Source organism: Petaurus breviceps, unplaced genomic scaffold, assembly GCF_028583685.1.
Source record: "Petaurus breviceps papuanus isolate PSGF00001 unplaced genomic scaffold, PetGlider_PUasm1.0 90977, whole genome shotgun sequence".
In the NCBI taxonomy this organism is placed as follows: Eukaryota; Metazoa; Chordata; class Mammalia; order Diprotodontia; family Petauridae; genus Petaurus; species Petaurus breviceps.
Window position 1 is genome coordinate 29,788,529 of NW_027187391.1, and position 26,039 is coordinate 29,814,567.

The 26,039-nt window shown below is 36.0% G+C and overlaps 1 long non-coding RNA gene across 1 annotated transcript in view; it reads right to left on the reverse strand.

Annotated features, from left to right (window-relative positions):
* Positions 1-933: 933 nt before the first annotated feature.
* The window catches only part of LOC138153218 (uncharacterized), a 213,942-nt gene continuing 188,836 nt past the window's right edge, over positions 934-26,039 (reverse strand). Inside the window, exon 4 of the long non-coding RNA XR_011166311.1 lies at positions 934-1,048. This is a non-coding gene — a long non-coding RNA (uncharacterized lncRNA). The remainder of the gene's footprint in view (positions 1,049-26,039) is intronic.

Consider the following 26,039-nt stretch of genomic DNA (forward strand, 5'->3'; position numbering starts at 1 on the left):
TCAAACTGTTTACATCCCTACAAGGGAAGATTACACTTGTAACTTTTGTGAACTATGCTCTTATTATGTCATTTCAAAATACATAAATAGCATGGGCATAAATTGACTTTGATGTGATCATAAAAAAACTAATTAAGTGGTAAAAAAGAATTGTAGCGGGAGAAAAGGAAAGGAGGAAGAAGACAAGGGTAAATTATATCACATGCAAAGACACAAAATCTATTACAATAGAGGGAAAAAAGGAGCATCATTTGAACCTATTCTTATCAGATTTCACTCAAAGGGGAAATAACATAACAAGTTAGGTATAGAAGTCTAACTTATACTATAGGAAGTAGGAAAGAAAAGGGGAAAGAAATATGAAGGGGTGGGTGAAAGAGAGGGAAGAAAAAGTAAAGGAAAAGAGGAAGAAAATGGAGGGAACTGATAGAAGGGAGGGCAAACTAAGGGAGGTAGTGGCTGGAAGCAAAACTGTAGTGAAGAGGGAAAGGGATAAAGTGAGAGAAAATCATAAAGGTGGTGGGGGAGAAGGATGGAGAGAAAGACAAAAATATTAATCATAACTGCGAATGTGAATGGAATGAACTTTCTCATAAAAAGGAAGCAGATAGCAGAGTGGATTAAGAATCATAATCCTAAAATATGTTGTTTACAAGAACATATTTGAAACAGTGGGATAAATACAAAGTAAAGATAAAAAGGCTGGAGCAAAATATATTATGTTTCAGCTGAAGTTAAAAAAAAACAATGGGGTAGTAATCTTGATCTCAGACAAAGAACAAAAACAGATGTAATCAAAAGGGATAAGGAAGAAAACCAGATCTTGCTAAAAGGTACCATAGAAAATAAAGTAATATCATTACTAAACATATATGCACCAAGTGGTACAGTATCCGAAATCTTAAAGGATACATTTTGCATTTGAACAACTTACCCAGACCATTGGTGTTATGCTCTCTGAAGCAGAGTTTGAATACTTGGCAGTTTAGTTCAAGTAAGGACCGCAGTGTCTGTTACCTTGTACTGCTAGGTGATCTTCAGAATCTTCCTAAGACAATTCAAATGGAAGTGATTCAGTTTCCTGGTATGGTGTTGGTAGACTATCCAGGTTTCACAGGCATACAACAATGATGTCAGCACAACAGCTTTATTGACCTTCAGTTTGGTAGTCAGTCTTATACCTCTTCTCTCTCATGTTTTCCTTCATAGCCTCCCAAACACTGAGCTAGCTCTGGCAATGTGTGTGTCAACTTCATTATCACTGAGTACATCCCTGGAGAGTATACTACCAAGGTAAGTGAACTTATCCACAGCATTCAAAACTTCTCCATTTGCTGTAACCAATGGTTCCACAAATGAAAAGTTTGGTGGTGGCTGATGGAGCACCTGTGTTTTCTTGGTGTTAATTGTTAGGCCAAAATTAGCACAAGCAGCAGAGAATTGATTCATACTATGTTGTATCTCAACTGAAGAGGCTGCATTGAGGGCACAATCATCTGCAAACAGAAAATCATGCACCAACACTCACTACTCTGGTCTTGGCTTGTAGTCTTTTCAAGTTGAAGAAGGTATAATCAGTGCAGTAGTTGATTTAATGCCATGTTCATCTTCATTGAAAGCAATTGATAAAATGAGTGAAAACATCATGTTAAAAAGAATGGGAGTAGGGGCAGAGCCAAGATGGCAGAGTAAAAGCACAAATTTGATGTGGGCTCTGCCTTCAACCATCTCCGATACCTATAAAAAAAATGACTCAAAAGAAATTTTAAAGCTACAGAACTCACAAAGAGACAGAGAAAAACAAATCTCCTCCTGAAGGCAGCCTGACAGGCTGACAGGGAAGGTCTATCACAGCTCTCTGGGAGCTCAGTGCAGTCCCCAGTGAGCCATGGTTCCAGTCTGAGGGAGCACCCAGACAAACCAGAGAAGATTCAGGAGAGTGGATCACCATCAGCTGTGGCAGTTTCTAGACTGCTCAACCTATAAATGCCAAATAGAAAATAAAAGGTCAGTCAGGAAATCTGTTGTAAGGGTGAAGGAGCAGCATGGCCTGGCCCCTGCCCCCATGGCAAGAAGTGGCAGAGGCATGGTGGTGCCGCGTGGCTGCTTTCAGAGCTCCTGGACTGCAGATTGTAGAGGGAGCAAGTAACCATTCAGAGGGTAATCACACTTTCTTGGACCTGCCTGGATTTGGATCAGGTGTTGGGTGGTGGTCCTGGGTTGAGTGGCCAGTGAGACAGAGCCTGTGGGAGCAATACAGAGGGGACCCAACTGATAGCTCCAGCAACTGTGAAAAGCCCAGCAATTTGGGACAAAGCTCTCTCCATTATGTAAACAGAGTTCTATTGTGGCAAAGAGCTCAAAAGTCAAGTACCTGCCAAAATGAGGAAGCACAGTCAGATTATACAATCCTATTTTGTGGACAAAAAATATCAAAGCATAGAACTGGAGGAGGGCAATGAAGTCATAACTCCTAGATAATAAAAATGTCAACTTTGCCTAAAGAAAATTACATATTTAGTGTCATACCAATCAATCTACCAAAGAATTACTTTATAGAGCTAGAAAAATAGTGATAAAATTCATTTGAAAGAACAAAGTGTCCAGAATATGAATGAAAAGAAATGCTAGGGAAGGTGGCCTAGCTATACCACATTTTAATCTATATTATAAAGCAGCAGTAATCAAAACTATTTGGTACTGGCTGAGGAATAAAGTAGTAGATTAATGAAATAGATTGTATACACCACATTCAGCAGTCAATAACTATGGTAATCTACTGTTTAATAAACCCAAATCCCCAGTTTTGGGGATAAGAACTTACTATTTGACAAAAACTGCTGGAAAAACTGAAATATAGTAAGGCAGAAATTGGGCATAAACCCTTATCTAACACTGTATACCAAAATCAAGTCTAAATGGGTGCATTATCTAGGCATAAAGGCTGATACTGGAAGAAATCTGGGAAAGCAAGAAATAGTTTACCTGTCAGATTTATGGAGAGGGGAAAACTTTTTGACCAAACAAGAACGAGAAAGAATTGTAAAATGAAAAATGGATCATTTTCATTACATTAAATTGAAAAGATTCTGTACAAACAAAGCCAATGTAACCAAGATTAAGAGGGAAGTGGAAAATTGGGAAGTAATTTTTACAACAAATGTCTCTGATAAAGGCCTCATTTATAAAATATACAGAGAATTGAGTCAAATCTAAAGAATACAAGACATTCCCTAATAGATAAATGGTCAAAGGATATGAACAGGCAGTTTTCAGAGGAAGAAATTAAAGATATCTATAAGGATATGAAAAATGCTTTAAATCACTGTTGATTAGAAAAAGCCTCCTCAAAACAACTCTGAGGTACCACATCTCACCTGTCAGATTGTCTAAGGTAACAAAACAGGAAAATGACAAATTCTGGAGAGGATTTGGAAAAATTGGAACACTAATGCTTTGCTGGTGGAGTTGTGAACTGATTCAACCATTCTGGAGAGCAATCTAGAGCTATACCCAAAGGGCTATAAATAATTTCATATCCTTTGACCCAGCAATACCACTTTTAGGGTTGTATCTCAAAGAGATTATAAAAATGGGAGCAAGACCCATATATACAAAAAATATTTCTAGCAGCTCTTTTTGTGGTGGCAAAGAATTGGAAATTAAAGAGGTGTCCATCCATTTAGGAATGGCTAAACAATTGTGGTATATGAATGTAATGCAATACTATTGTGCTATAAGAAAAGAGGAGCAGATGGACTTCATATTTACCTGGAGAATATTATAAGAACTGATGCTGACTGAGAAGAGCAAATTCAGAAGAAATTTGTACATAATTACAGACACAATATGTGTGACAACCAACTTTGATAGACTGGACTCTTTTCAGCAATGCAGTGTTATAAGACAACTCCAAAAGTTTCATGATGGACAGAGATGTCTACATTCAGAGAAAGAACTAGAAAGAACAATGTTTGAATGCAGATTGAAGCAAACTACCTGTTCTTTTTCTTTCTTTTTTTTGGAATTGGGTTTAAGTAACTTGCTGAAGGTTACATGGCCCATATTTTTTTGTGTGAGTGTTAAGTATCTGAGGCCGGAACCCATCCTGGGTCCTCTTGGCTCCCAGGGCCAGTGCTCCTACTTACTGTGCCACCTAGCAGTCCCTCTCTTTCTTTTTCTTGTTTGGTTTTGTTTCCTCTTTCCCATTGTTCATTCCATCTATTACAATCCTTCTTTTTAACCTGACTAATGTCTAATGTAAAAGTATTTGCAGATACTATAATTGATTGCATGCCAACATGGTGCAGGGGACCCAAAGGGAGGAGAAGAAAATTTGAAACTCAAGGGCTTGTGTACAAAAAAAATTTAAAACCAAAATATTTTTTTAAAAAGCATGGGAGCAAGCACATAGCCTTGTTTGACTCCATCAATGACTGAGAAGGCAAAAGTACATTGTCTATTATCTAGAACCCAGGCAAGCATGCCATCATGAAATTGACATACAATGCTGATGAATTTCTCCAGGCCACTAAATTTTGACATAATTTTCCATAAGCCTTCATGACTAACAATATCAAAGGCCTTGGTCAGATCTACAAACATTGTGTACAGATGCCTGTTCTGCTTCTAGCATTTCTCCTAGAGTTGTCAGAGAGCACGCACCATATAGACTATTCTTTGATCCTTTCTGAAGCCACAGTGGCTCTCAGGTAGATGGCCATCTTCCATGTGAAGAATCAGCCTATTAAGGAAGACTCTGGCAAGAATCTTGACAGCAATGGCTAAGGGAGAGAACACCCTCCCCCTCCATGATTGTCACAGGACAATCTATTTCCTTTACTTTTATAGGGATGGACAATGTAAGTACACTTGAACTTCTTGGGTACAATCTCCTCTTGTCATATAATCTGGGAAATTTTAGTTAGCTTTTGTATGAGCATTGGACCCCCTACCTTGTAAATCTCAGCTATAACAGAATAAGTACCAGGAGCATTACCACATGAAAGGAGTCAAATGGCAAACCTTTTCTTCAGTTGGAGCTTCAGCTAGGGAGGAATTGACTTCAACCTGAGGTAAACAGTCAATGACCTCATAATTGATTGATGATGGTCTGTTGAGACACTATGGAAGTGTTCAGTCCATCTCTCTAGGATCATGTCTTTATGACTAATCAATGTGGCTCCATCAGCACTGAGTAGTTGAGATACACCATAGGTCTTTTGCCCAAAAATAGTATTTGGGGAATCATAAAAGCACTTTGGATTTTTACTACCAACATGAAACTGAATTTCATCTGCCTTTTTACTGAGCAAGAGTGTAGCATCTCTCTAAGTTTTGCTTGTACATTACTCTTGATGGAATTAAGTGCTGCCTTCTTGGAGATGTATGGACTATCCTCCTGATAAATCCTATGGAGTTCTCATTTTTCATTTATCAGCTTCTGAATTTCCACATCATTTTTTTTCAATGTAGTAACCTATCATGAAGCCTGAGGAAGAACAATGCCTCTCACATTTTGGCAAAAGTGTGATAGATAGGCAATAAATGAAAAATGATACATAATTTCAGATATTACTTGTTTAATTCCAGTTTTCTTTTGGTGAGGATGGAGAGTTGGCAGTAAATAATGATGCAAAAACAGCATAAATAAAACATTTTAAACTGACATAAAAGAAAATAACACAAATATTCAAAAGGGAACAAAAACTGGGCAAGTTTACCACTAACTTAATAACAGAGATGCCCACAGATTCTATTCAAATATAGGACAAGGATTGTTTCAGTTTTGCATATGAATACCCATAACTTAAATTTTCTATCATATCGTAATTACTTAATGTTATTTCATTCATTCATATATAATAATTTATTCTTCTTTGAATAATGAAATATTTGGATTTGTTAATAAATATTAAGGGCGAAATATGCTAAAGAAAGACTATATGACAGATGTCAATTTCCATAAGTACTAAAATAGCAATTTATAATTTTTGACAAAATATAAACTATGTCATAAAACTCACATTCAAGACACATTAATTCAAAACCTGGAATAATGTCATTATTAATGAAATCCAATTCCTCTAAAAGGAAAACAAATTCTCTTTAGGGAAGTGAAGTTCCCTGTGTTTTTTTTTTTTTTCACAATGAGTGAAAAATAATGATCATTTACATATGTATCCACATATACTCCTGATGTAGATGTATTTTGTAATACTTAGGGGAAAATAATACATTGGCAAAAAAATCACTTAAGTTAGACACATATGAATACATCTAGACATTTATGGGTCTTGTCCATGAAGGTATAAAAAAAAAACTCTATCAACAATAGCTAACAGGTGGCATTAGACCAACTTCAAATCTAAGTAAAACTCTGAGATGGTGCTTTTTTAGTATGTGCAAAATCACATATCACACTGGTTACAATGTTTGAAAATCCTTACTGAGTGAAATACATAAAAATTACATAGACACTTGGTCCCAGTCTTTTCTTAATCTATTCTTTTAAAATATGTTGGCTTGTCTCATAACTCTAATACACAGGAGCATGGATTAATACTTAGAAGAGAAAGTCAGAGGTCACAGAACCCAAAAATTCATTTCTCAGGTGAAGAACCTGAGGTAGAAACATGGTTATATTCTATAGACATACCTGTAGCGGTATATAAGGCAGGATTTTAATCTATGTCTTTTGGACTCACCTAGTGTCTAATTCACAATGTTATTCTGCCTTTCTTTTTTTAAATTAAATTTTATGTTTATTTTTAGTTTACATCATTCATTTCCACAAGATTTTGAGTTACAAATTTTCTCTCCATTTTTCCCCTACCCACCACCTCAAAACAGCAATCCCACTGAATAACCCCTCCCCCAATATGCTTTTTCCTATATCCTCCCCCATATACCCTATGACTTTCCATTAGGGCAAGATGGAGCTCAATACCCTAGTACCTGTATGTATTATTTCCCAGGTGCATGTAATAATAATAATAATATTAATAACAATGATATATTTTTAAAACATTTGATTTTAAAACTTTGAATTCCAGATTCTTTCCCTTTCTCCATCATCACCCACCCTTATGTTAAAGATAAGCAATTCAATATAGGTTGTACATGTGTAGCTATGCAAAACATTTCCATAGTGGATATATTATGAAAAACTGACTATATTTCCCTCCATCCTATCCCTCCCTCCACTTGTTCTATTCTCTACTTTGACACTGTGCTTCTGTATTTGCTTCTAACTACCCTCCATCCAACCTGCCCTCCCCTCCATCATCCCCCTTGTCATCCCCTTCCCCTCAATCTCATGTAGGATGAGATACACTATTTAGTGTGTATGTCATTCCAGCCCTAAGCCAAATTCAATGAGTAAGGTTGACCCATTCCCTTTTGCCTTCCTTTTCTTCCCCTCCATTGTAACAGTTTTCCCTTGCCTCTTCTATAAGAGATAATTTACCCTATTCTGTCACTCCCCTTTGCCTCTCATTATATTCCTCTCTCTCACCTCTCAATTTCACCTTGTATCATCCTTTCTTATTCCATTGATCTTGTGCCCTCTGTCTATGTATAGCTGTACACATACTTACACTTACATATGTATTCATAAACCCATATACTCTCCTATATATACATATATATACATTTATATTTCCTTCATCTATCCTCACTGAGAAAAGTTTCATAAGTTATAACTATCATATTTCCATGTAGAAATGTAAATAGTTCAACTTTGATAAGTTCCTTATGATTTCTTTTCACTATTTACCTTCTCATGCTTCTCTTGCTTCTTGTATCTGAATGTCAAATTTTCTGTTCAACTCTGTTTTCAAATCAAGAATGCTTGAAAGTCCTCTATTTCATTGAATGACAATATTTTCCCCTGAAACATGATACTCAGTTTTGCTGGGTAGGTGATTCTTGGTTTTAATCCCAGCTCCTTTGACCTACAGAATATCATATTACAAGTCCTCCAATCCCTCAATGTAGAAGCTGCCATATCCTGTGTTAACCTGATTTTGTTTCCACAGTACTCAAAATTGTTTCTTCTTGGCTGCTTGTAATATATTCTCCTTCATCTGGTTAGTCCAGAACCTTGCTATAACAATCCTAAAAGTTTTCTTTTTGGGATCTTTTTCAAGAGGTGATCAGTGAATTCTTTCAACCTCTATTTTGCCCTCTAGTTCTGAAACATCAGAGCAATTTTGCTTGAGAATTTCTTAAAGGATGATGTCTTAGTTCATTTTTTCATCATGGCTTTCAGGTAGTCCAATAATTTTTAAATTACCTCTCTGGATCTATTTTCCAGGTCAGTGGTTTTTCCAATGAGATATTTCACATTGCCTTCTATTTTTTTTCATTTGTTTGGATCCTTTTAATAGGATCTTGATTTTTCATAAAGTCACTAGCTTGCATTTTCTCCATTGTGATTTTAAAGGAATTATTCTCTACAGTGAGCTTTTAAGATTCTTTTTCCATCTTGCAAATTTTGGGGTTTTAAGGCATTATTCTCATTATTGGCTTTTTGAGCCCCTTTTGCCTTTTGAGTTAGTTTATTATAAGGTTTTCTTCAGTCAGGTTTTTGACTCTCTTTTCATGATTTCCTTGCATAATTCTCATTTCTCTTCCCAATTTTTCCTCTACTTCCCTTACTTAGTTTTAAAAATCCTTCTTGAATTCCTCTATCACCTGTAACCAGTTCATTATTTTTCTTGGAAGCTTTTGGTGCAGGAGTTCTGACTTTATTGTCTTCCTGCTGTTCCATGTTTTGGTCCTTTTTGGCCCCCAAAAAGGAATCTGAAGTTGAATTGCTGTGCTTGCTTTGCTTCCTTTGCTTGCTCATGTAGCCATTGAATTACTTGACTTTTGAGCTTTTTGTCACAGTAGAACTCTGCTTCCAGAGAGGTGAACTTTTTCCCAAAATGCTGGGGGTTTTGCAGCTGATGGAGCTATTGGTTGGGTGCCCTCTCAGAAGCCTCCTCAGCCTCTGGCACTGGTCACACATCCCAGGACCTACACCCAAGATAGTGATCTGGATCCAAGCAGGTTAAAGCAAGAGCAATTACCCATCAGAATGGTCACTTGGTCCCCCTACAATCTGCAGGTCAGGAGCTCTGAAGCAGCCACACAGAGGCAGTGGCATGGCCACTGCACCTCAGCCACTTTTCCCTCCATGGGCAGAGCCTGAAACACACTCTAGCTTCCCCTGTTCCCAAAGTCCACACTGACCTTTTACTTTGCCTTTGACATTTATGGGTTGATAATTCTGGAAACCACCACAGCTGCTGGTGATTCACTCTCCTGTGGTTTGCTGCAGCTGCTGGTCATGGCCACCCTGAGGCTAAAACCAAGGGTTCTTCTGGGGCTGGGCTCATCTTCCAGTGTGATGTGATGGACCCTTCCTGCTGGCCTGCTGGGATGTCTTCAGTATGAAATTTGTTTCTCTCTGTCACTTTGTGGGTTCTGTAGCTCTGAAGTGTGTTTAGACTCATATTTTAGAGGTATTTGAAGTGATTATGGGAGGCACTCAGGGAGTTTACCTGCTTCTATGCCGTCATTTGGCTATGCCCCATATTCTGCCTTTCTTTAGTTCCATAACTACAGGGCATCCAGAAAAGCTTTAAGGCTCTATAATCAGAGTTTGGGAAGCAAAGGAAAAGATGCACAATGAGTACAGCCAGTTCAATGTATATTATGACATATGCATTCCCCAACAGCACCACATTATACCAAATTATACAACAAAACCCACAGAACCTATGGGGGAAATTGAGTTAAGGACAGAGTGCTCCAACACTTCATCAGTGACACATTAGGAAAAAAATTGAGTGGGCAGAAAATCCAGGCATTAGAAGAGAAGTTATGGACCAAACGGGTGGTTTGGACTAGTTCAGACCTTTATCTGCTCCAGCACCAACTGCACCTAAATATATGCAATAAATACAACCCTTTACCTTGACAAAACCTGAAGCTTATTTGAGGAAGTGAGCATGGGAAGGAAATTCATCTTATGCTCAAAATGTTCTCTAGTATATCAATAATTTTGGGAAATACCATGTTTTGAAAATGCATTTTGCTGATTATTTTACCAAGTAAAATGACTGTATTCTTTAATATCAGGGAAAGAGAATTAGCACAAAAAAATGAGGAGAAAACAGAATAGTTAAAGGGAATGATGAAGTAAGTAATAGTCTTTCAATGTTCTCACATCTTCCTTAGACTAGAAACTTACAACTGGAAGGAGTAGAGAATAAAAAGAAACAAAACAAAGGGGTGGGTAGGTGAGAGAATTAAGATAGTTACATGTTGGAAACCCTAATACAAAATAGAGAAGGATGTGAAGGAGATAAGATTTCATCAGTACTGTTATAGTCACTATTCTCATACATATCATAATCCATCTAGTACTTCTTAGGCATGTTATTTAAATTTGCACAAATATCTAACCCAGAAAAATACATAAATAGTCAATGTCTGAGGCCACATTTGAATCAGATTTCTCCCATCTCAGCACTATATCCCTAATTTCAAGCTTCCTCTACACTCCAAGAATATCAATTGGACTTCCACATCTCCAATTTTTTCCTTTCATTTTTCTACTAAGGGAAAAAGTATCACTCTTTTCTTAAGTTCTTCCAAGAACTCTTTTTGGTTTTTTGACCATTTGACATTATGCTTTGGGTTAGGAGTGACTTTTTTTTTTACCTCACTATCTTCCTCTGAATATGAACCCAAATCTTCTTTTAAATCAAGTAGCTATCTATGGTAGGTTTCTTTATCCTTTGCTTACTCATTTTTATTTTGTTTTACTTTATTTTAGTAGCTTATCATAGCAATTAGTTTTTAATACTAGTTATGGGCAATATGGAAACTCTCTCATAAGACAAAAATGTTAAGATTAATACTAAGGATTCAGGAAATCTTATTGGCAAGGTTCCAAATATCTCTTTCACCTTCTATTGTTGTTAGAGACAAGTTTTGCAGTGATTTATAATGACAAGATGTTTAGAAATACTTTATTTTTTGTTATGATGTCTACAATTCATAGCTCCAAGGGAGATTCTAATCGTTGTCCAGGACAAAGAAGACATTTTGGTAGTGTCTTCCCACAAAGAGCTCATTTGGCAACACTTTCAAAGTGATCCTACTCTGGCTTCTTTCATTTTACCACAAGTCACATTGCTACTATTTATATTACTAATATAGTTAGCATTTTTACCTTTCTTTAAGTTTTGCAGAACACTATGTATTTTGTGATATTTGGTCCTCACAACAATCTTGTAAAATTACATTACTATTATTTCCATTTTACAGATGAGAACAATGAGGCTGAGACAGTAAGTTTCTTGCCCAGGGTCACACAGCTGGTAAAGATCTGAAGCAAAATTTGAACTAAGCCCTTGTTAACTTAAAGCATAGCATCTATCCACCTTGCTGCATAAATCTGTAATCATACAAATTGTTTGCAATTGGTACTGGGGTTAGTAATCATCATGTAGAAAGTCATTTACCTGTAAAATTTCTCTCATTAAAAACACACTACACATATCAGCTTAACTTAGAAGTAACACTGCTGCTACATAGATCTACATTTTTGTAGTTTAGAGACATTTTTCCTTTTTCTCTCAGCCATATAACATGAGAACAAGTGATATAAATTGACTTAATGATGCTTTTTCAGGACTGGCTTCCTTTGTGTCTGACCAGAAATGTTTCTTGTACAGGCTCCTGGGAGAAATGAAAGTACAATGTACTCCCCAATGTCAGCTTTCATGTTGTATTCAGCTGCCAATATTTTTTGATTGAGAATGAGTTCAGTGAAGTGAAGTGGGGAGGGGAGTAGTATTTCCCCTGCTTAAATGAGCTGTTAAGTTAAAGACTTTCACTTAGCTAGTTTCTATTAAGAATTTCATGACATTTTTATAGAGTAACTAAAATGAGTAAAAAGATTTTTTGGTATTTCTATGTCCATTTTGAAACTGGTTGAAAGCAAAGGTATAGAAAGATATTCATTAAAATATATTTTGTCCTTTACCTCTCCCAATTACCTGATAATCCCCAAAATACATCCTTATGGCCCTAAAACACATACTAGGTATGATCAAGCTACATATGTTCCTAGTAGATTAACTTCAAGGATATTTTTCAAGGATTCACTGTCTACCATTACAATTTATTTTAACCCTTGTGATCACTTTAAACGATTATTAATGTCCATGACTCTGTTTGACTTGACATGTTAATTCACTATTCTAGATAAAAGGATAGTGACTTTGAGAATTGTTTATTATTATTAAATTTTCATAGTTAAAAGTACTAACATATAAAGTTAGATACTAAAGAAAACAAATATAACAATAAAACAAATATTTGTAGCTCAGAAATGTCATCAGCCTTGGTTTTTCATTGTGTGAATTTTGAAAGATTTGTGATGTCACTGACCATAGTACATCTTACTACAACGTATACTGAAAGCAATTTGTACCTTCCTAACCTACATGTAAAGCAGTCCATCTTCCACAGTAAAGTTGTCACAGGTCATCTGCCTAACATATCAAAAGTCATTCTCTAAGACTCTTAACCTTGCATGGATAAAAGTGGAGCTCTCCTTTGACAAGACCTAATTCTCCCCCAGTATTATGTCTTCCTTTAATTTTATCTCTAACTACTTTGGCGGTATAATTCTTCATTTGTTTTGGGTTTTTTTTTTTTTGCTTGTTTTTTTGGAGGAGGGAGGTAGGGCAATTGGGGTTAAGTGACTTGCCCAAAGTCTCATGGATAGGTTTTTTTTTTGTGCTAAGTGTCTGAGGCTAGATTTGAACTCAGGTCCTCCTGACTCCAGGGCCAGTGCTCTATTCACTGTGCCACTTAGCTGCCCCAGTAATTCTTCATTTGTAAGCATTTAACTTTTTCACTCCCCAAATATATTTCTACATTATTCTTTGACCCACAGCTTTAATTTTTCAGAGAATATCTTGTATCTTAAACTAATGTTGGTAATTTTTAAATGGCTTATTCTTTCAGAAAGAAATTTTGAATCATTAGAAAAAGATGCTGAACAATTACCCAAATGCACTTAAGCCCGCTTTCTTTCTTGAATCAATTCTGGGCTCTTTAATGTTGATCTGAAGTGTTTAAGTTGTAAGTGCTGACAGGAAAGTAGGAATGAAAAGGCAAAGAGAAGAAGCTATTATATAGCACCTGCTTTGTGTCAGGAACTGCTCTAAGTGTTTTACATGTATTATCTCATTTGATCCTCATAACAACACAGGGACACCAGTGCTATTATTATTTGCAAATAACAGCTTTTGGAAGATTTTAATTATCTATAGGGACTGTTTCCTTTTGAAATCTATTCTGGGCATTGTCCATAATAACAATAAACCTGATTGTTCATCATTTGAGAAGGGGGCATAGCAGGTTCTGATAATTCTTTTGAATTGGTTTTGTGTGATTTCATCTTGGATGATTTTGCTTATTTTATTGTTTTGATTTTTTTTAAGCAATCAGGGTTAAGTAACTTGCTCAAGGTTACGTGGCCAATTATTTCTGGGTGTGGTACTAAGTATCTGAGCCCGCATTTGATTCCCAGGTCATCCAGACACTGGAGCCGGTGCTCTTACTCTCTGAGACACCTGGCCTCCCCTGATTTGATTTTTCTGATCCCTTTTTATTCAAACTGTCTAAAAGTTTATCAATTTTATTAGTGTTCTCAAAGAACCACCTTTTAGTTTGATTTGTGTTTTCTATAATTTTCTTTTCAATTTACATGTTTCTCCTAATCTTTTAGGATTATCATTTTATGCTTAGTCTGAATTTATTTGTTGAATTTCTATTGTTTGTGAACACTAAATTCATGAATCCTTTTTTTTTTCATTCTGTTAATGTATGTTTGCAGGAATATATTTCTTTCTCTACCTCTGAGTTTTACCTCCCAAAAATTTAGGTATATTGTTTCATCAATGATGATGTTGATGAGTTGTTTCTATTATAACTATTAATTTTTATTTGTTTAACCCACTCATGGTTAAGCTACTATTCTGCTGTTTCTTTTCTTTTCTGATCCCCACCCTGATTCCTATTTTAACTATATTATAGTATTCAAGGATGTATTTGTTCTTCTTGCTTGTTTTTACATTAGTTTACATTATCTCTGGGCCCTAATATATGGATGTATAAGTTTAATATTTATATTAATTTGCTATATTTTATTCTATTCAGAATGAACAAGGAAACTTCATTATCTCTTTTTATGCTGTCAACTTGGCTTTGTTTGATTGCTTGATTTGGACTTCTGCATTTTTGATTTAGCCTAATGCATAGTAATTTATTTTTCCAAATCCTCATTTTTATTCTTTGAATGTCTTTGCATTCCCAATGTGTTAATTGCAAAGAACAGATTATGAGAATTTTGTTTTGAATCTAATTTGTTGCTTTTTCTATTTTATTAGATGGATAAATCTATTTACTTTTGAAGTTATGAGCTAAGTGCTCATTTTGCTTCCTTTGTTTCTTGCTTAGGGGCCTCCTTTTTCCAAGCAGTTTCTATATTACAAAAGGTACATCTTGTCTCCCCTTTGGAAATTGTGCCTTACTCTTTAAAATAAGAATTTCTTCAGTTGAGTGAGGGGTATCACCCCATGGTAGAAATTTTCCTCTTATTTACTGTATTGCTCATCATTTTATTTTGTCCCATTTTTCTGGATCTATTTCCCCCAAGAGCTTTAATTGTAACTCCTCTCAGGTAGTATGATTTGGTCCAACAACTATATTCCTTCAAATAATGCCTATGCTCCCATTTCCCTTTATAAAGATCCTTCTTCGTGCAAGTATTCTTCAGTGGAAGGCACTGCCATCACCGAAACAAGATTTTTTGCCATTTTTCCCCCATAGTTCAATCACTTTCTTTGCTTCTTCATGCATCTTCTTGGATATTCTTTTCTCCCTGAGAAACAAGAGGAGTTATTTACCCTTCATTGTTAACCTGTGACTTGATTAGTGTCCATCATATATTCCCTCCTGTCTTCTTTTTCTTATTTCACCTTCATGTGCCCTATTTTTCTGTTAATTAATCTCAGAAAACATTAATTCACTTTTATATGGACATTGGGTCTGTTTGTTACCCATCATGTCTTGTGTACTTTTAGAAAGGGATCTTCTAATAGTGTCTGTGTTGCTTTTTGTAACTCCTCTTGTCCTTAATTGCTTGTCCTTGTTGGATTTGTTTATCTGTTATATATTTCTAATTCCTGTGATCTTTGCAAAGAAAATAATTTGTTAAGGTCTGTTTTTTTTAAGACTTCCAAATAAACTTAAAATAAAGAATGACCATTTTTTTACATTAATGGTTAGGGTTAGCTCTGTAGCATATTTTATGTCAGGTGCATTTTGAACTCCTTTGTTCTTGTTCTCTACCTTATGCATTGTTTGGTGAAAGAAGAATAGTTATGATATTCAATTTCCCTTTCTTTTCAATTGAAATTATTATACCTGGTGACTTGTGACATTTTTTGTTCATTTTCAAAATTTGCAAATTTAACTACTATGCACTGGCCTTTTCCATATAGGGTTTTCTTCTGAGAAAAAAAAATCTATGAATTCTTTCAATTGGCATAGTGTTTTCTATGTTCAATATTTTTAGGCTGTTTCCTTGTATGTCTTTTTTGCGTTAGAGTGTTCACTTTTTTTTTTTTACTGTGTTCATCTGAGAGACCTATAGTAAAGATGTCTTTATGCATCTTGTCTTCAAGATCAATATGCTTTGTCTTTATGGAGGTTTTCTTTTAATGTTATAGCTTTTTGCCTTTTTTCTCCCAAATTATCTTTAATGTCCACATAGTTGCATTCCCAATCCATTATTTTCTCATTCATTTTGTGAAACTTGCCACTGTGGATTCAAGTTTTGTATTCTTGAAATTATTTTTACTGGACAGGCCATAAATTCTGCTTTTGCAATTGCTATTTCTCTTTTACCATTCAGGAACAACCTACTGTGGTTCCACAATCTCTTAGAAATTCACAATATCCTCTGCCTCATGAGGGGTTTATTAATTTCCACTTGTCTTACAATATTTATTCATAGATAGCTAGATTTGCTTAGCAATTCAGTAGGTCACAATGCTATCATCATCTTTACTATTATTATTATCATCTCCTTTGTTTTATCTGCTTATGCTTAAGATCTTTACCTAAGTTTTCTTCCTGAGATCTTTGGCATTTTAAACACCCCTCCCCTTTATGTTCCCTCATTACTCACTGTCTGACTCCTTCTTCTTTAATGGTAGCTCCCTTGGGCAGGATGGACCTCAAAGTCATCTTAGCCTCCCCCTTCACTAGTCAATTCATATTTCATCATTCTTGATCCCTGACTCAAGTGATTTCTCAGAGACAGAAGTTGTTTAAGCTATATACTGGAATCTTCTCAAATAGTGCAGGGATGCCTATTGGGATATAGCGGGGGGTGGGGAGGGGTATTGAATGAGCTCTTTGGGGATTAGCCTTTTTTGCAATTAGTTCACTGTATTTTTCCTTTACTAGTATTCTTTGTGCCCCCAAACCTGTCTTTCCCTCCTGATACTGACCTCTTGACTCTCTTGCTTTCCTTAAATATTTGGAACAAATCATCCCTTCTTCTATAGGAGCTATTTTCTGTCCCCTCCCCACCACCCTGCACCTTCCTTCTGAGATTGTCTTCCCTTTTATATTTTGAATATGTGGTATATACATAATTATTTTCACTTTCTCTCACTCTTTACAATGGAAGCTCCTTGAAGGCATGAACTTTAATTTTGCCTTTCTTTGTAACCCTAATTTTTAACATAGTGTCCTCTTACATAGAAAGACTTCAATAAGTATTTATTGAGTAACTACATATGCTGGCTTGCAGCCTTATTGTATAAAAGGAAAAGTAAATAGTTTGGAAAAAAAAATAAACATGAAATCCTTAAACATTTGGATGAGATAAAAACTGATGAAAATAGAAATAAAAAATAGCACTGGTTACACAGATGATATCTAAAATTTTAGTTGGCTTGAATATACAGAGGAGAAACTCAGGAAAAATGGGAGATGTGGAGGGGGAGGCTTGAGTGCGGCAGAGATTCAATTTATTTTCCACAATTTTTCCTTCTCCAGAACTATAGATTTAAGCTATCACCATTGCAAATTAAGAATCCTTTCCCCAAAGGCCACAATTCTGTGAAGATGAAATTATGCCTGGTTGATGACCTCGTGCCTACCCTTCAAATAAAAGGACAAAAGCACTATGGGTACTGTAAATGTACATAATAGGGTTGAGCTGGAGAAATTAGGGCATTGCTTAAAATAAAACAGGCACTGCATGTACTACTACTTTGCCATTCTCCTTGACTGAGACCATAGAAAACAGCCCAGTTGCAGAGTAGTAGAGCAGCAGGATCAGGGAACTCATTGCACAGTAGTCAAATGTCACTTATGAGCAAATATGGCAGGCAGGATTTGAAGCAGAGTATAGACCAAATAACAAACCCCTATACATAGTGATGATAGTCCCAGTCTATAAAGAACACTGTTTCCTGTAAGTGGATTATCTCTAAAACTTACAGGGGAAGTTGTGATAACTCATTCTGCATCCAAATTATATTCTCTTCCTTCTCCCTCCACTTCATCACTGAGGAAAATATGCACACACACACACATACACACACACTGATAAAGATCAATATTCTCTCTCTCCCTCCCCCCTTTAATCACATTTAATCAGAGAGTTACAGTTTTAAAAAGTAAATATCATATATTGTAATCAGATTGATATAGTACCTTTTCCTGCTTTTTTCTTCCAACCATATATACTAATAGAATATCTGTGCAGGAGAGGTAGAACTAGCTTTAGATAAAACAGTTAATTGATTGGGATGCAATATTTAGCAATAAATAGAAATAATATTCATATCTATATCTATGATTGCATTGGTATATGGATATAAGCATATATATGTGAGTGTATAATTTATATCTTAAATATGTTGTTACTTTATTCATATCTGTTATAAATAAAATGTGTTCATATACTTATATATCTATGTCATCCTACATATTTTAATCATACTTTAGAGCAAGTCCTTCTTTGTTTCCCCCATTATCACTAAAGTCCTCCTCTCTAAGGTGATATCTTATATACTTGGCATATTATATGTACTAATATGAATTACATATGTATTTTATCACCTATTAAAAATTAAGCTCCTTACAACATCAATTCTTATTAAAAACACTAGAAAGTATAGGAATAAAAGGAGCCTTCCTTAAAATGATAGGTAGCATCTGTTTAAAACCATCAGCAAGTATTATATATAATGGGTATAAGCTAGAAGCATTTCCAATAAGATCAGGGGTGAAACAAGGGTGTCCACTATCACCCCTTTTATTCAATCTAGTACTAGAAATGTTAGCAGTAGCAATAAGAGAAGAAAAAGAAACCAAAGGAATCAAATTTGGCAAAGAGAGACCAATCTATCACCCTTTGCAGATGACACGATGATATGCTTAGAGAATCCTAGAGAATGAAGTAAAAAACTACTTGAGAAAATAAATAAATTTGGCAAAGTTTCAGAATATAAAATAAACCCTCATAAATCCTTGGCATTCCTGTATGTTTTTAATGAAATTCAACAGCAAGAGATATAAAGAAAAATCCTATTTAAAGTTACTGTAGGCATTATAAAATATTTGGGAATCTACCTGCCAAAACAAACCTAGGACCTATATGATCACAATTACAAAACACTTTTGACACAAAAAGTGAAATGAATATATGAAATGAAAACTGGAATATAGTATGGCACAAACTGGGCATAGACCATTATCTAACACCATATACCAAAATAAAGTCTAAATGGGTGCATGATCTAGGTATAAAGGTTGATACTGTAAGCAATCCCAGAAAGCAAGGAACAGTTTACCTGTCAGAATTGTGGAGAGGGAAAGAATTCATGACCAAACATGAATTAGAGGCATTATAAAATGCAAAATGGTTAATTTTGATTACATTAAATTGAAAAGGTTCTGTAAAAACAAAGCCAATGTAAGCAAGATTAAGAGGGAAGTGGAAAATTGGGAAGGAATTTTTATAATGTATGTCTCTGATAAAGGCCTCATTTATAAAATATACAGGGAATTTAGTCAAATTTAAAAGAATACAAGTCATTCCCCAATTGATAAATGGTCAAAGAATATGAACAAGCAGTTTTCAGAGAAAGAAATTAAAGATATTTATAAGCATATGAAGAAATGCTCTAAATCACTATTGATTAGAGAAATGCAAATCAAAATGACTCTGAGGTACCACATCTCACCAGTCAGATTGGCTAAGATGACAAAAGAGGAAAATGACAAATGCTGGAGAGCATGTGAGCAAATTGGAACACTAATGCATTGCTGGTGGAGTGGTGAACTGATCCAGCCTTTCTGGAGAGCAATCTGGAATTATGTCCAAAGGGCTATAGATAATTTCAGATCCTTTGATCCAGCAATATCATTTCTAGGGTTATATCCTAAAGAGATCATAGAAGTGGGAGGAAGATCCATATGTACAAAAATATTTATAACAACTCTTTTTGAGGTAGCAAAGAATTGGAAATTAAGGGGGTGCCCATCAATTGGGGAATGGCTGAAGAAGTTGTGGTATATATGTGTGTGTGTGTGTGTGTGTGTGTTATGGAATACTATTGTGCTATAAGAAATGTGAAGCAGATGGACTTCATATTTACCTGAAGAGGCTTATATGAGCTGATGCTGAGTGAGAAGAGTGGAAACAGGAGAAATTTGTACACAATTACAGATACAATGTATGTGTGATGACCAACTCTGATAGACTGGAATCTTCTCAGCAATGCAGTGATATAAGTCAATCTCAGAAGACTCGTGATGGAGAAAGATGTCTACATCCAGAGAAAGAACTATGTGAATGTGAAACTCAAGGAATTGTGGAACTGAATCTTGTAAACTAAAAGTAAACAAGCAAATTAATAAAAAATAAATTAATAAATGAAAATAAAATAAATTAATAAAAAAGAAAAAATAGTAAGCTTCTTGAAGGTCCCTGTTTTCTTCTATATTCATTTCCCCAAACATTCAGCACAGTGTCTCCCCCATTATAAATACTTCATAAATGATTGTTGATTGGATCACATGTATACATTCATATAGAAAGGTAGATGATAGATAAAGATAGGAAAATAGATAGACACTAAAGATAGATTGGTAACATGCATATAAAACTATAGGATTTAGAGTTAGAAGAGATTGACTACTGAAGGATGCCTATCTGCCTAGAGTTCTGCTTCCTGTAGTTGTGCTGAAGCACAGGGAGTTTGGGCTGTTGGAGGATGCCTGCGTATCTGCAGCGGTGCCTCCTGGAGTTATGCTGAAGGTTTGACTGTTGGAGAAAGCCTCCCTACCAGCACATGCACTGGTTATACAAGCTGGAGTCTACTGGTTCCCCTCCCTTTACCAAGGCACTCTAGGGTCTTGGTGTTTCACCTTGCCTGTTCAACCACCATTGGAGTTCAGGATCTCCCTCTGGTTTGATGAGGTGTGGCTTGCCACTGGCTTGTTTGGACACCTACCATCCTATACTGTTCCCCACCCACCACAGTAAGAGCTACCTTTCTCTTTAATCTCTGAAGTTTCCCAGGCTACAAGCCTGCTTCATCCAATCTTTCTGCTGGCTCAACCATCCCAGGGTTTTTCCTGGGGTAATATTTTCCAAGTTTTTAAAGGTAAATAAGGGAGAGTGAGAGTGACTTACTTCTAACATCTTCCCCCATCTTGGCTCCCAGAATTCTAACGGTGCATTTCTTGAAAAAATAAATACAATAAGGTTTCCCAGTTCAAATGATACAATTAAAGGGAATTGAGAAGCCCAGGTCCTCCACATAAAATCCAGAAAATCTTTGAGAACAGACCCAGAAAGACTAAGGACTAGGAATTCCAAAAAATGAGAAGAGAAATAAGGCTTTTTTCTTTTTCATTTAGACAAGGACACCACAAAAGAAAATAGAATTAGAACAGAGTAAAGGAGGGGAATGGAACTTGTTAAGTGAGGGGCAGTTTATGGAAGCAAAAGATGCTAGGAGAGGATGTTATTTAGGAAATTAGTGCAACCTCTGGTAAATATACTGAAAGTCAGTGAGGTTAGGGAAGCAAGAAGAATAGGGAAACATTTATACAAAGGGAAGGAAAGTGATGCAGGTTCTGAACAAGGGGGTCACAACTCAGCAACAGCTCTAACATTCAGAATTATAAAGCCAGATCATAACCCTGGTTTGTCACAACTGAACAGCAGTTCAGAACTAGGCCTGGTAAGTAAATATGCAGAAATAGAACCAGGAATTGCATTTCTTTGATCAATGAGAGCATTGGTTGGGAACAGAGCCATCTTATCACCTGTGTATCAATCTTGAGAAAACTGTGCAGCAATCCTAAAAACAATGTGGTCTCCAACATCCCACTGGGACAATCTAAGTTGAAAACAGAGGACAAAATGAACTCCCAGTTGAGTATTATACAAAGTGAATAAAAGGACAGCTTATTGCCAAAACCTATGGAGTAAAAAGAGAAGGAGGCAGAAGCCAGGCCATGAGATAGGGCCATCCTATAAAGATTGGACATAGAAAAGTAAACTATGTTACCATGGGGGTAATGGGAAATTGAAACAAGTAAGGTCTAATCAAATATTTTAAGCTTCTAAGAAGGGAGGAGAAAATATGAAACTATGAACTGAATCTGAAAATTATTTTCAAATAGTTTGGTGAAAGTAAGAAATACTATGGCTTAAGAGAAAATCTAAAATGTATAGTCAGAATAAAGAATAACCTAGCAATAACTGGAAGAAATAGCTCAGAGATAAGGTCAGTTGACCACAAGGACTCAAAGAAAAGGAAAAACATAACAAAAAGATTAAAAATAAAACAAATTATTATAGGAAATAAAAAGGAGAATAAATAAGTTGGAACAGAAGGCGGAAAGCCTTACCTATGTAGTAGACATCTTGAAAAATAATTGTTGGGAAAAATGTCAGTGGCTCCAAAGTCAACAAGAAATAGTATGGAAAAGTAAAAACCATGAAAAATAACAGAATTTATAGTATTCTCAATAAAAAACTTACCTGGAAAACAGTTTAAAGAGGAGTAACACAAAAATCATCAGATGACTTGAATAACAATGATAAACCAAGAATCCTGGACACCATATTTCAAGAAATCATTTTTTAAAATTCTTCTCAACAGTATTAGAACTGGGGATGGGGTGTGGGGGAGGGGGAAGTCAGCCAAGATAATAGAGTATATGAAACAATCCAACAACTCTCTCAACGTTTACCCACCAAATAACTTTAAAATAACTCATCAAATCAAGTTTTCGCACAGCAAAAACAACAAAAAGTGAAAGTGAGACATTTTTTGAGCCTAAGACAATTTAGGAAGTCATCAGAAGAGTTTTGTGACATGAGGATTAGGGCTAACCAGAATCCAGTAATAGGATCATCAGTAGGTCTTAAAGAGGCTGCAACAATGACTGAATCAATAGCAGCAGTTTTAGGAACTCTCAGACCAAAGACAATAAAGGTCATCAGACAAATGATCAGAAAGTAATTAAAAGGGTCTGTAATCCAGGCTTTGATGGAACTGAGGGTGGTTATCAGTTATTAACAACTCTGTTGTTTATAGGCAGTTCTGTGTTAAAGTTCCAGGGTGGAGACTTCTTGTGGTCAGTCAGAAGGAGAGCAAAGAGAGCACTGGCATTAATTGCAGAGGAATGAGGAGGGTCATATTCCCGAGCCAAAAGGAGCATTAGTCCTTGCAGCTGAAGAGGAGAAAGGACCCTTCCTTGGTAAAGACCAAAGTACAAAGCAAAAGAGGTACAACCACACCTTTCCCTGGATTATTCCACCTTGGAAACAAAGAAAACTTACAGACTCCTAGAACTAGCTCTGAAAATAAAACACAAATAAAACATGAAGTTTGGGAGAGTGTCTTCCCACCCTAGGTGATCGGAGTTAAACTTTAACATAAATTTCAAGGTCAATAACTAAGTTGGGAATATAACTTAACACTAAAAGAAAGAAAAAGAAAGAATTTGACCATAAACATCTATAATGGTGACAGGGAAGACCAAGACACAATCTCCAAAAAAAAGGCAACAAGGTAAAAACACCTACAAAGAAAGCTTCAAATAAAAATGCTAATTGAACCCAAACTCAACAAGAATTAGTGGAAGAGTTAAAGAAAGAAATCAGAATAGGAGAAGAAAATGGGGGAAAGAAATTAGTTATGCAAAAAATTGTGGAGAGAACAATTTGGTAAAGGAGAAAAAAAACAATTTGTCAAATGTTAAAAGAGATGAAAAAATTTACTTAGAAAAATTACGTAAAAATAAGACCTGGGCAAGTAGAAACTGAGGAAACTGAGTATTCAAGAATCAATGAAACAAAATCAAAATGATGAAAAAAATGGTAGAAAATGTGAAATCACATCAGAAAAACAACTGGACTAGAAAATAGATCAAAAGAGATAATTTTAAAATAACTGGGCTTCCTGAAAGCTATGAGAAATAAGAGGATAGACATCATGCTTTAACACATTATCCAGGAGATTATTGTGCATAGTAACAGCAAAGTTTTTATGATTATAAGCTGTGAAGGACTTGACTTGGATACAATCATCCAAGAAAATTAAAAAGATTTCATAATGAAAATTTTCTTCCACCTCTGGAGAAAGAACTGATGAACTCTGAGGGTAAATTAGAATATAATTTTCTTGCTTTCATTTTTTTGCTTTTTCATGATATGACTAACATGAAAAACATGTTTTTTAATGATTTTGCATGTATAAATGAAATTTTCTTGTTTACCTTCTCAATGGGTGGAGGAGGAGGGTGGAAGGAAATTTAGAACTCAATTTTAAAAGAAAAAAAATGTTAAAAACAAACAATATTTTTCTTATTAATTTGTTTACTTTTAGTTTACAAGATTCAATTTCACAATTCCTTGAGTTTCACATCCTTTCCCCTTCCCCACCCCAATGGTGGCATACAGTCAAGTATAGGATCTGCAAATACTTTCACATTAGACATCAGTAAGGTCATAAAGTAGGACTGTATCAGATGGAATGAAAAATGGTAAAGAGGAAATAAAACCAAACAAGAAAAAGAAAAAGATCAGGTGGTTTGCTACAATCTGGATTGAAACTCAATTCTTTCTAGTTCTTTCTCTGGATGTAGACATATCTCTCCATCATGAGTCTTTTGGGATTGACTTATATCACTGCATTGCTGAGAAGAGTCTAGTCTATCAAAGTTGGTCATCACACATACATTGTGTCTGTAATTGTGTACAAATTTCTTCTCACTAAGCATCAGTTCATATAAGCCCCTCTGCTCCTTGTTTCTTATAGCACAACAGCGTTCCATAAAATACATATACCACAACTTGTTCAGCCATTGTCCAATTGATGGGCACCTCCTTAATTTCCACTTTTTTGCTACCACAAAGGAGCTGCTATAAATGTTTTTGTACATATGGGTCTTCCTCCCACTTCTATGATCTCTTTAGGATATAACCCTAGAAGTGGTATTGCTGGGTCAAAGGGTATGAAATAATTTATAGCCCTTTGGGCATAATTAAAGATTGCTCTCCAGAAAAGTTGGATCAGTTCACAACTCCACCAGCAATGTATTAGTGTTCCAATTTAACCACATCCTCTCCAGCATTTGTCATTTTCCTGTTTGGTCATCTTAGCCAATCTGACTGGTGACATGTGGTACCTCAGAGATGTTTTGATTTGCATTTCTCTAATCAATAGTGATTTAGAGCATTTCTTCATGTGCTTATAGATATCTTTCATTTTTTTTCTCTGAAAACTGCCTGTTCATATTTTGAGGTTGAATTTATCAAGTTCTGAGTGGGGGAGATTAAGGTCTCCCATTAGCATAGTTTTCCCATCTATTTCTTCCTCTAATTCCTTTAATTATCCTCTAGGAATTTAGAGGCTATACTACTTGGTGCTGTGATAGTAATGGCAATTAAAGATTCCCCTGTATTGGCTTGGTTTTCAAATTGATTGTGTTAAAACCCAGAGATTGTTAATCCCACCTGTGGGATGGGCTTGTTGATGTGAAAAGAAAGTCCTGAACTGGGAGGAGCTGGTGATGTAGATTTGGAGAGACACAAGAGAGAGGCAGAAGACCTTTTTTTGGAAGCAGCACCTCGTGGAGAGAGAGAGACTAAGAGAATTGCTGGTGGCCGCTTTGAATTGCCCTGGACTTTTGAGACCTGCCCCCTGAGCTGCCAAGGACTGAGGAGACATGGCTGTTTTGCTGGTACTTTGTCTGTCTGTTTTGATGTTGTTTTGCCAGATTTGTCCACTGGTGAAAGACTGTCCTGTTGAAGAAGTCCTGGAACCTGGCTGTTGGCTAAGAAGCCCTGAGACTGTCCTGCAGACAGAGAGTGAATACTGTCCACTGGTGAAGGACAGTGCTGTTGTTGCAGGGGTCTGGAGACTGTCCTGCAGACAGAGTGAATACTGTCCACTGGTGAAGGACAGTGCTGTTGTTGCAGGGGTCTGGGAACCTTTCTGTTGGTTCAGAAGCCCCGAAGAAGGATTTTCTTGTTGTATGTTTACAGAAATCCTAGGAGAGGGTTTTGCTAACATTTTCAGGGGTTCTAGGACTGTTCTACAGACAGAGGATGAATTAATGAAGGGACTGGCAATGTATCTTGTGGCCTTGCTAAGCCTTGTCTCCCCAGGAACTAAGATTGCTGAGAACTTGCCTTGTGTCAAGATGAAGAAAAGACCTCCATTTGGGTATTAGGTGCTGTGCTTAAACTTGATGTAACTCTGGGGTAGATTCAATTGTGACCCAGGGGTGGGGAACTTTTGACCTTTTTGTGTTCTATGGTTGAGCAAATGAATGTATTTTACTTATGTTTGGAAACTAATCTCCATTTGAGAAGAGGGGCTTTGTGGTGGACTAAATGAAGGTATAGCCTAGGGGTG